General features: G+C 44.6%; 1 protein-coding gene across 3 annotated transcripts in view; it reads left to right on the forward strand.

Annotated features, from left to right (window-relative positions):
* The window catches only part of Bcl2l13 (BCL2-like 13 (apoptosis facilitator)), a 56637-nt gene that overhangs the window by 40721 nt on the left and 7563 nt on the right, over positions 1 to 8353 (forward strand). The gene's annotated exons all lie outside the window — the stretch shown is intronic.

Below are 8353 nucleotides of genomic sequence, written 5' to 3' on the forward strand. Positions count from 1 at the left end.
TTCTGCTTTGGAGTTGGTGAGGAGCATCGTTACTGTGTCCTCCTGTGGCCTGTGTGCTTCACTTAATGTTAGGGTTGTTCCTTAGCCTTTTTCATTTCCCCTTCAGTTCACCAGTGATCCATTTTAGCCAGCTTCCTTCCTCCATGAAAAAAGAGTTTTAAAATACAGTTGGAGTTTATTTAATCTTAGCACTCAGGAGGCACAAGCAAGTGAATTTTGAGTTTGTGGCCAGCCTGGTCTACAGAGTGACACCAGAGCTACACAGAGAAAGCTGGTCTCAAAAACACATGCCAACAAAAGGGGTGGGGGGAGTTAGAAGCTGGAGATGGTCTTTGAAGTGCTTTCTGTGCAAACATGATGACCCACATTCGATTCCTAGAACCCAAATAATAAAATCAGACATGGGATGCACACTTGTACACCCAGCACCACCGGAGAGACAGCTCAGCCAAATCAGCAAGCCCCAAGTCCCAGAGACAGACAGCTGTCCTGAGGGTCAGCACTGCAGGTTCACCTCTCACAGGCTTATTTACCTGTAGTTTTCTCCATATTTCCATTTACTATTAGACGCTGTTCTGAGCATTCTTATATATGTACATTTCTTTCTTTGTCCTTTTTGTTTTTCTTTTTTTTCCCCTCTCCCTCTCCCTCCCCCTCTCCTCCCCCTCCCCTTTCCCCCTCCCCCACCATTGAATGGGTCACAATTTGGGGCAACCATTTGTTGGCACATGAATGCACACACATGCATAATACAGGGAGGGAGGAGAGGGAGAGAGAGAGAGAGAGAAAGCGAAAGAGAGAATGCACACACACGCATGCATGCATGCAAACAAACAAACTTAGGAAAACCTTAACAAAAACAACTAAGGCACTGAAGCCATTGGCCTGTGATCCCAGTACTTTGAATGTGGGGGCAAGCGGACCAGGAGTTGAAGGGCAGCTTTGTGGGCATAGCTGACTCAGGGCTAGCTTGTGGGCTGTGTGAGACCCTGTCTCAAAAATTGATGATGATGATGATGATAAAAGTAGAAATCAGGTGCTACTTTTCTTTTTCCCCTTTATAAATATTAGTACTTCTTTGAAATTTCCATACAATTGATTGATCACATTTATACCCTCTTCTCCTCTCAGACCCACCCATTCCTTTCCCATCTCCAACTCCATGTCCTTTTTTTTTAAATATATAACCCATCAAGTCCAACTTACACTGCCCATTTACTACCCGATGGGGTGTGGGACACTACACCAAAGTGTGGTTGACCTCCCAGGATCTACACCCTTAAAGAAGAATGGCTCCCCCCGCCCCCAAAAGCCATAGCTCCTTCATTAAGAGTGGGTGCTCGGAGCCTCCTTCCCTCTGTGCAAGAATGTTGACTGGCCTGAGGCTATGACTGGTTGGTCTCTTATTAGTGGGTGCAACTGTGTCCTCTGACACAGGGTGTCTGCATGAGTGGTGAGTATTGAATTGACAGCGCTTAATGCCATTGTAAGCCAACCCTGGTGGCACAGGTGTATAATCTTAGTACTTCGGGAGCAGAGGCAGAATTGTTAGTTTGAGGCCACCTGGGCTTCACAGTGACTTCCAGGCCAACTTAACTACATAGTGAGAGCTTAAAAAAGAAAAAAAGAAAGAAAAGGAAATTTCTGTTTTGTAAATGGTATGCTATTAGGTGTGTCTGTAAGTGTTCACGTGGCTTCTGTCTTCTCACTGTTAAGTGTGGCTTGTGTTTGGCCTGCTACCCAGTGAGGGCAGGTAAGAGCTGCGAGCTGTGACTAAGTGTTTTCTCCCTCTGCTCTCTGCTCTCTGCTCTCTGCGGTCTCATTTCCTAGCGGGTTACATTGTATCTGTTTCTGAAAGGGCAGCCCTTCAGGTCTCCTGTGCCTTTGATTTCCTCTGTTGTCATGCACTGCACTAAAAAGGTTCAGTTTTAGATTATGTAGAAAAACTACTGTAAACTCGCACTAGTCTGTCTTACATTTTTGAATGAAATTAATCTTTTATCTGTTTCACCTGAATTGAAGATTGTCCTTAAGATTTTAAAGAGTAGCAGCTACAAAAAAGTCTATTTTTAGTCTAGACTAAGGATTCTCTTGGAAGCATTTAGGGTAAGGGTTTCTTATAGCTTCATGCTATGAACATTGATCTGAAACTTAGTAGATGGTTGCAACAAAATCAGCTTAGTTTAGTAAGTTCTGAAGACTGCAGGTCTGGGCGTTCATTATATTGGGTTCCAGATTGATTCCCATCCCCCTCTTCAGTGCCAGAGACGAAAGTCAGAGCCTCACTATGGACTGCACAAGAGCTCTTTGCCTCTTGGCTGCAGTCCCGTCCCAGAGCTGGGTTCTGAGATATGCTCTTGTAGGTCTTGGCATCATATTACATGATGATAACTTCCAGAAGGTCTTTCCATACGTTGTCTTCTTATTTTAGTTTAGAAGGGATTGAAGAAGCATTTGGTTGTTAGTATCCTGTTACCTGTTTCCATTTCATAAGCCGAATACATGAAAGATGGTGAATTGGCCCAGCTAAGTGGAAGTGCTTCTCTTGATGGATTTACCAATGAGGATGGGCTGTGGAATTCCACCCACCCATCCTCAGATGGAAAAATGAAACCGTAGGTGCTAGATCAGCAGCCATGACACAAAAGGCGAAATTAACATCAAGCTGGCCAAATAATGTGTAACGGATGTGAGGGAAAAAAAAAACAAGCTTGAAGCAAAATAAACTCAATATTAGACATCAGGAAGCAGTATACAAATTTAACTAATCTTATTTTTGTTTCATGTAGACAAGTTGGCCTTGAACTTGCTATATAGCTGACCTCCTTGAGGCTGGCCTTGAGCTCCCGGTTCTCCTTCCTTGTCTTCCCAGTGCTGGAGTTACAGAGCTGCGCCACCACACTTGGTTTCTGTAGTGCTGGGCATGAAATCCAGGGCTTTGTGCATGGAGGCAACCACTCAGTCAGTTGCCAAACATATTTTCTGTGTGTCTGCTTGCTTGAAGAGGGTAACCTGTTTTCTCTGCTTTTGGCCATAAACTTGAGACAGTGTGATATAGTGGACTTCAGCTTGCTTTACAGCAGAAGGTCAAGTGTGAGGCCGATGCCCTGTTAGAAACAAGCTCAGGTGATGGATGGTTCTAGAAATGCATTTGAGTGTTCACTCTGCCAAGCTTCAGGGCCCTAGAACAGCTGTCTGTGTGGACAGCTCCCCACTGGGCAGGGCTGTAGTGGTCATCCTTTTTTATTTTTATTTTTATTTTTTTGAGGGAGGGAGTTTATTAAGGGTGGCCTAGAACTTACTGTATAAGCTGGCCTCCAACTTACAGCAATCCTCTTGTCTCAGCCTCTTAAGTGCTGAGATTACAAATGTGAGCTCCTTTGCTTGGCTCTTCTTTCAGGACTCACATCAGGGGTGATGGTTAGGTAGATAAAGGTGCTAGTCACCAAGCTGAGGTGGATCCCTGGGGCCCTCTGACTGCCACACAATCTACATGTATTATAAGTTTTAGGAAAAAAAAAGTTGTAGAAGAATATAAAACACTTGGTTAATTTTTACGAAACTGGCATGTCTCAGTACAAAATGTTGTAAGGTAGGGGGACATGAAAGCAAAGGATAAAGTCAGGTTATCAGGACCCAGGCTGTATAGACAGATGTGCTGCTGTGATATCACAAACACAAATATAATAACCACATTTTACAACGAATCCTATTTCGGCTTGTTAACTTTCCCTTTATGAAGGTTCCATTTCAATAAACTTTCTTTTCCAGCACTAAAATGTTCACCTGTTTAGTTAGATTCTGGTTTTGTCTCTCTGTCTCTGTCTTTTTTTTTCTCTCTCTCTCTCTTTTGTTTGTTTTTTCAAGACAGGGTATTTTTGTGTAATAGCTCTGGCTGTCCTGGACTCACTTTATAGGCCAGGCTGGCCTCAAACTTAACAGAGATTCACCTATCTCCGCCTCCTGAGCCCTGAAATTAAAGGTGTGTGCTACCACATCTCCTCTGGTTTCTTGGTTTGTTTGTTTCTTTGTTGTTGTTGTTTTCCTTCTTTTTTTTTTTTTTTTTTTTTTTGAGACAGGGTTTCTCTGTGTAGCCCTGGCTGTCCTGGAACTCACTTTGTAGACCAGGCTGGCCTCAAACTCAGAAATCTGCCTGCCTCCCAAGTGCTGGGAGTAAAGGCATGCGCCACCACACCCAGCTGTTGTTTTCCTTTCTTAAATCAGTTTTTCTTGTTAGAGCATCTTGTTTTTCACAGTGCAGATCAGCAGCTTCTTAACAGTTCATGCCATCTTATTTTGATTTTTGATTTTTGAGGCAAGGTCTCTTTGTAGCCTTGGCTATCCTGGCACCCATTCTAGATCAGACTGGCTTGGAACTCAACAGCCTCTGCCTCCCAGGTGCCAAAATGCCAGGATTAAAGGTGTGTACTACCCCCTGCCCCCGTGCCTCCCCATCCCCTCTTGAGGATTGATATCCATAAACACCCGGGCAGTAGGATTTGGAGCTTAGCATAGTGCTTACAGGACTGTGAATGTGGGGCTGCAGGAGCCAGGAGAGCCCTCAGGAAGAGCACCTAAAACGTGGGTGAGAAAAGATAGGGCTACAGGATGATTCAAGGATGTAGTTTAAGGACAGAGTGCTTGGTTGATATGCACAAAGCCCTGGTTTCCGTCCCTCATACTGCTGGAGAGTAGGGTGTGGGGGAGGTAGGACCTTAAGAGTAGAGAGGAAGGCTTAGTTTTATTTCAATTAATAGTACTGTGCCTTTAAAAAATTAAATTTAGTTTCAGGGGAAAGTACGGATTCAGAGGAAAGCACGACTGTGCTCAGGAACTATAATGTGTCATCTAAATATTGTATGGCCTTGCCCTCTTGGCTTTTTAACTGGAAGGGTCAGGTAATTAGCAGTACTCTATTTCGTAACATTGAACTGAACCTTCATCTGATGGCCCGCAAATACATTTAGAGTCAGGTTTTTTGCCCTGGGGTATTGATGACTGTAAGAGGGGCTGTAATGGAGGCAGAGAGTCACATTGATTTCCTAAGAGAACTGTGGTCTTTGTTAGACTAACAACAGTGAGTGCTAACATATTATGAGCAGACACAGTGATACGCAGACAGACATGGTTGACATCTTACTTTCCATTAATCCGCGTCTTTCTTCTTTTTTGTGTTTGTGGCACTGGGCATGAAACTCAGGGCCTTTGTGAGTAGAAAAGTGTCTATCTGTCCCCGTTCTACACTCTACATCCCCAGCACACACCCCGCCCCTTCTTTTTTGGAGACAAGGTCTCAAAAACACTAGCTATTCTAGCCATTCAACTCTAGCTCTTCTTAAACTTGTAATCCTCCTGCCTTAGCTTGTGGCTGGGATGAGCATGTGCCCCCACACCTGCTAAGATGATGCTTTTTATTTCCAGACTAGTTGCTAGGCATGCAGGAGTCACTGCCTTAGTTCTGTTGAGAGAGAAGTGGTAGGGTCCACCAAGATGGCTCAGCTGGCAGGGGGCATTTACTGCAAAGCCATCCGGAGTTCAGTCCTTAGAACCACACAGTGGAAGCAGAGAACCAGTAGCAGCAAGCTGTCTTCTACCCTCCGTGCACATGCGCAATTAATAAATAAGTGTAAACCATTTCTTAAGGAAATAGGAATTGCTTTTATTAGTGTAATAGCAGAATATGTTCAGAGAAAGAAAAACTTGTATTTAAATATATTATGATACATTTAGAAGCTGTGCTTGTGTAAGACCCCCTTTCAGGGACCCCCCACTCTAGTCTCGGGAGAGAGAGAGAGCACCCAAAGAAACACGAGAATCCTTCTTGCAACAAACACAAGAGGCAGTTTAATGGCGGAGCTCTGGGTCAAAACATATCTCACGCAGGAGACAGTGGATTCGACCCCAAGGCTCGAAAGCTAGGGGTTTTTTATGGGGTAAAGGGCTTAGGGGTGGGAAATTCAGCATAGGAACACACTATTGGCTAATTCAAACATCAGCAAAAGAATACGTGCAGGTCAGGGGGTCAGGGTTCTGTGACTTGTTGACTCAGTTCAGATAGCCCTGTTATGTCCTCACATTCCTCTTTATCTTTATGGTCAAGCTGTTCCCAGGAATGCTTTGACGGGGCATACCCGGGTTTGTTTTTCTTTGTTCTCAGCCCCAGGCAGCCTCTAGGCTCACAAACAACCAGCAGTTTCTGAGTACTTTATATGACTTACAGGTCTTGAAATTTCATCTTTCTTTCACTTGATGTTTTACACCTTAAATCGCCAACACTCAGAGACAGTAGGCAGATCTATGTGAGTTCAAGGCTAGCCTTGTCTGCATAGCCAGTTCCAGGCCAGCTAGGGCTACATTGTGAGAGTGTCTGGGGCATGGGGGGAGTGGAAGGAGAAACATTTAGGTGGAGTAAGGATGGTGCGTACCTGTGATCCTAACACTTAGGAGGCAGAGGTAGTCGGATCACACTCAGGGTCAGCCTTGGCTATGTGTTCCTGGCCATTCAGGCTAAGTAGCAAGTCTCTGTCCTAAAAAATAGACAAACAACAAAAAAAAAAAAAACAGCTGGGTGGTAGTGGTGCACACCTTTAAGGGCAGAGGCAGGTGGATCTCTGAATCTGAGGCCAGCCTGGTCTACAGAGCAAGTTCCAGGACACCCAGGACTATACAGAGAAACCCTGATCAAAAACCAATAGAAAACAAAACAAACAGACAAATAAACAAATATCAACACTCCCAAAAACAAGAGTCAGACTTTGTGGCAAAAGCCAGCATTTCCAGCCCTCGGGAGGCAGAGGAAGGAAGATCAGTAGTTCAGGGCCAGAAAGAAGGCTCAGTGGCTAGAGGGGCTGCCAGATTCCTCAGTTCAGCCCCTGGAGCTCACATGCTGGAATGAGAAGGCTGACTACTGTGTTCATAGAGACTGCTCTCTGACTGTACGCTCACACACTCCATGATATGTATATCTGGTGGGCTCCGGGGAGGGGTGTGTGTGCACAAACACACACACATACACGTGTACACATACTAAATAAATAATTTAAAGGTTAGTTTAAATGTAGTGTGGTGGCGCACACCTTTAATCCCAGCACTTGGGATGCAGAGGCAGGCGGATAGGGTCACATAGATACAGTCACACACACACACACACACACACACACACACACACACACACACACACACACACACAAATTAAAAGGCCATCATTTAAGACAGACATATTCTGTTGGTTTATGTGTATGGCTGTTTTGTGTCTCTTGTATGTGCCTGGTGCCTGAGGGGGCCAGAAGAGGGTGTAGTATCTTCTGGAACCGAGTTACAGGTGGCTGTGGGCTGCCATGTGGGTGCTGGGAATTGACCCCTGGTCCTCTGGAAGAGCAGCCAGTGCTCTTATGTACTGAACCATTTCCATCCCTTACAGCTACATATTGGGTTAAAGCTGGCCTGTGCTGCATAAAGCCTTTTCTCAAAAGCAACAAAACAAAAGCATCCACTTAGGAATACATCGAGATTCATGTTGTACTCAAGGAGCAGCAAGATGCTAAGATGAGAGGAAAGAGAGAGAGGCAGAATTAGTGCTTTCTCCGCTGACTGTGCGCTCTGCCACTGATGTAGTTGGCTTGGTAGTAAAGGGCTTTTTTGTTAACATTCATTATTAATGAAGTCCGGAAATGTTACTGGGTTTTACATTACCATGATGCTAATGGGGGTGTAATGAATTCGAAAGAGTTCCCACAGGAGTTGATCTGGGGAGGACTCTTTTGGTTAAGCAGGATTTGAAGCTGGGAAAAGAATCCATATGAAAAATGGCGCTAAGGGAGGCATCCTTTGACGCTTAATAATCACACTCTGTGTGCATGTGGCCCTGGCCTGCCTGGCATTTGTGATTCTCTGTCTCTCTGTCTGTCCCCCCCCCCCCCCAAGAAAAAAAAGAAGAAAACAAAGTGTGTATTGGGAAGTGGCCAGGAGAAAATTGCTCATGAAAATTCTTGCTCAACTTTTACAATTTTTAAAAATTTGTCTTGTGTGTATGGGTATTTTGTCTGCATACCACATGTATGCCCTTGACCTGGAGTTACAGATGGTTGTGAGCCACCATAGTGGTTGTGAGCTGCCATGTGGGTGCTTGGAATTGAACCTGAGTCCTTATCCCCTCAGGCACCTCTCTAGCCCAGTTTTTATACTTCTTAAATTTAATTTTTATGTGTATGGGTATTTTATCTTCATTGCTTCTATGTACTACTTTTGTGCCTGGTGCCTGCTGAAGCCAAAGATGGCATGGATCTTCTGGAACTCAGTAGCAGACTGGAACTCAGTAGCAGACAATTGTGAGCTGCCATGTGGGTGCTGGGAG

Source organism: Mus musculus, chromosome 6 (genome assembly GCF_000001635.26).
Source record: "Mus musculus strain C57BL/6J chromosome 6, GRCm38.p6 C57BL/6J".
NCBI classification, from domain to species: domain Eukaryota; kingdom Metazoa; phylum Chordata; class Mammalia; order Rodentia; family Muridae; genus Mus; species Mus musculus.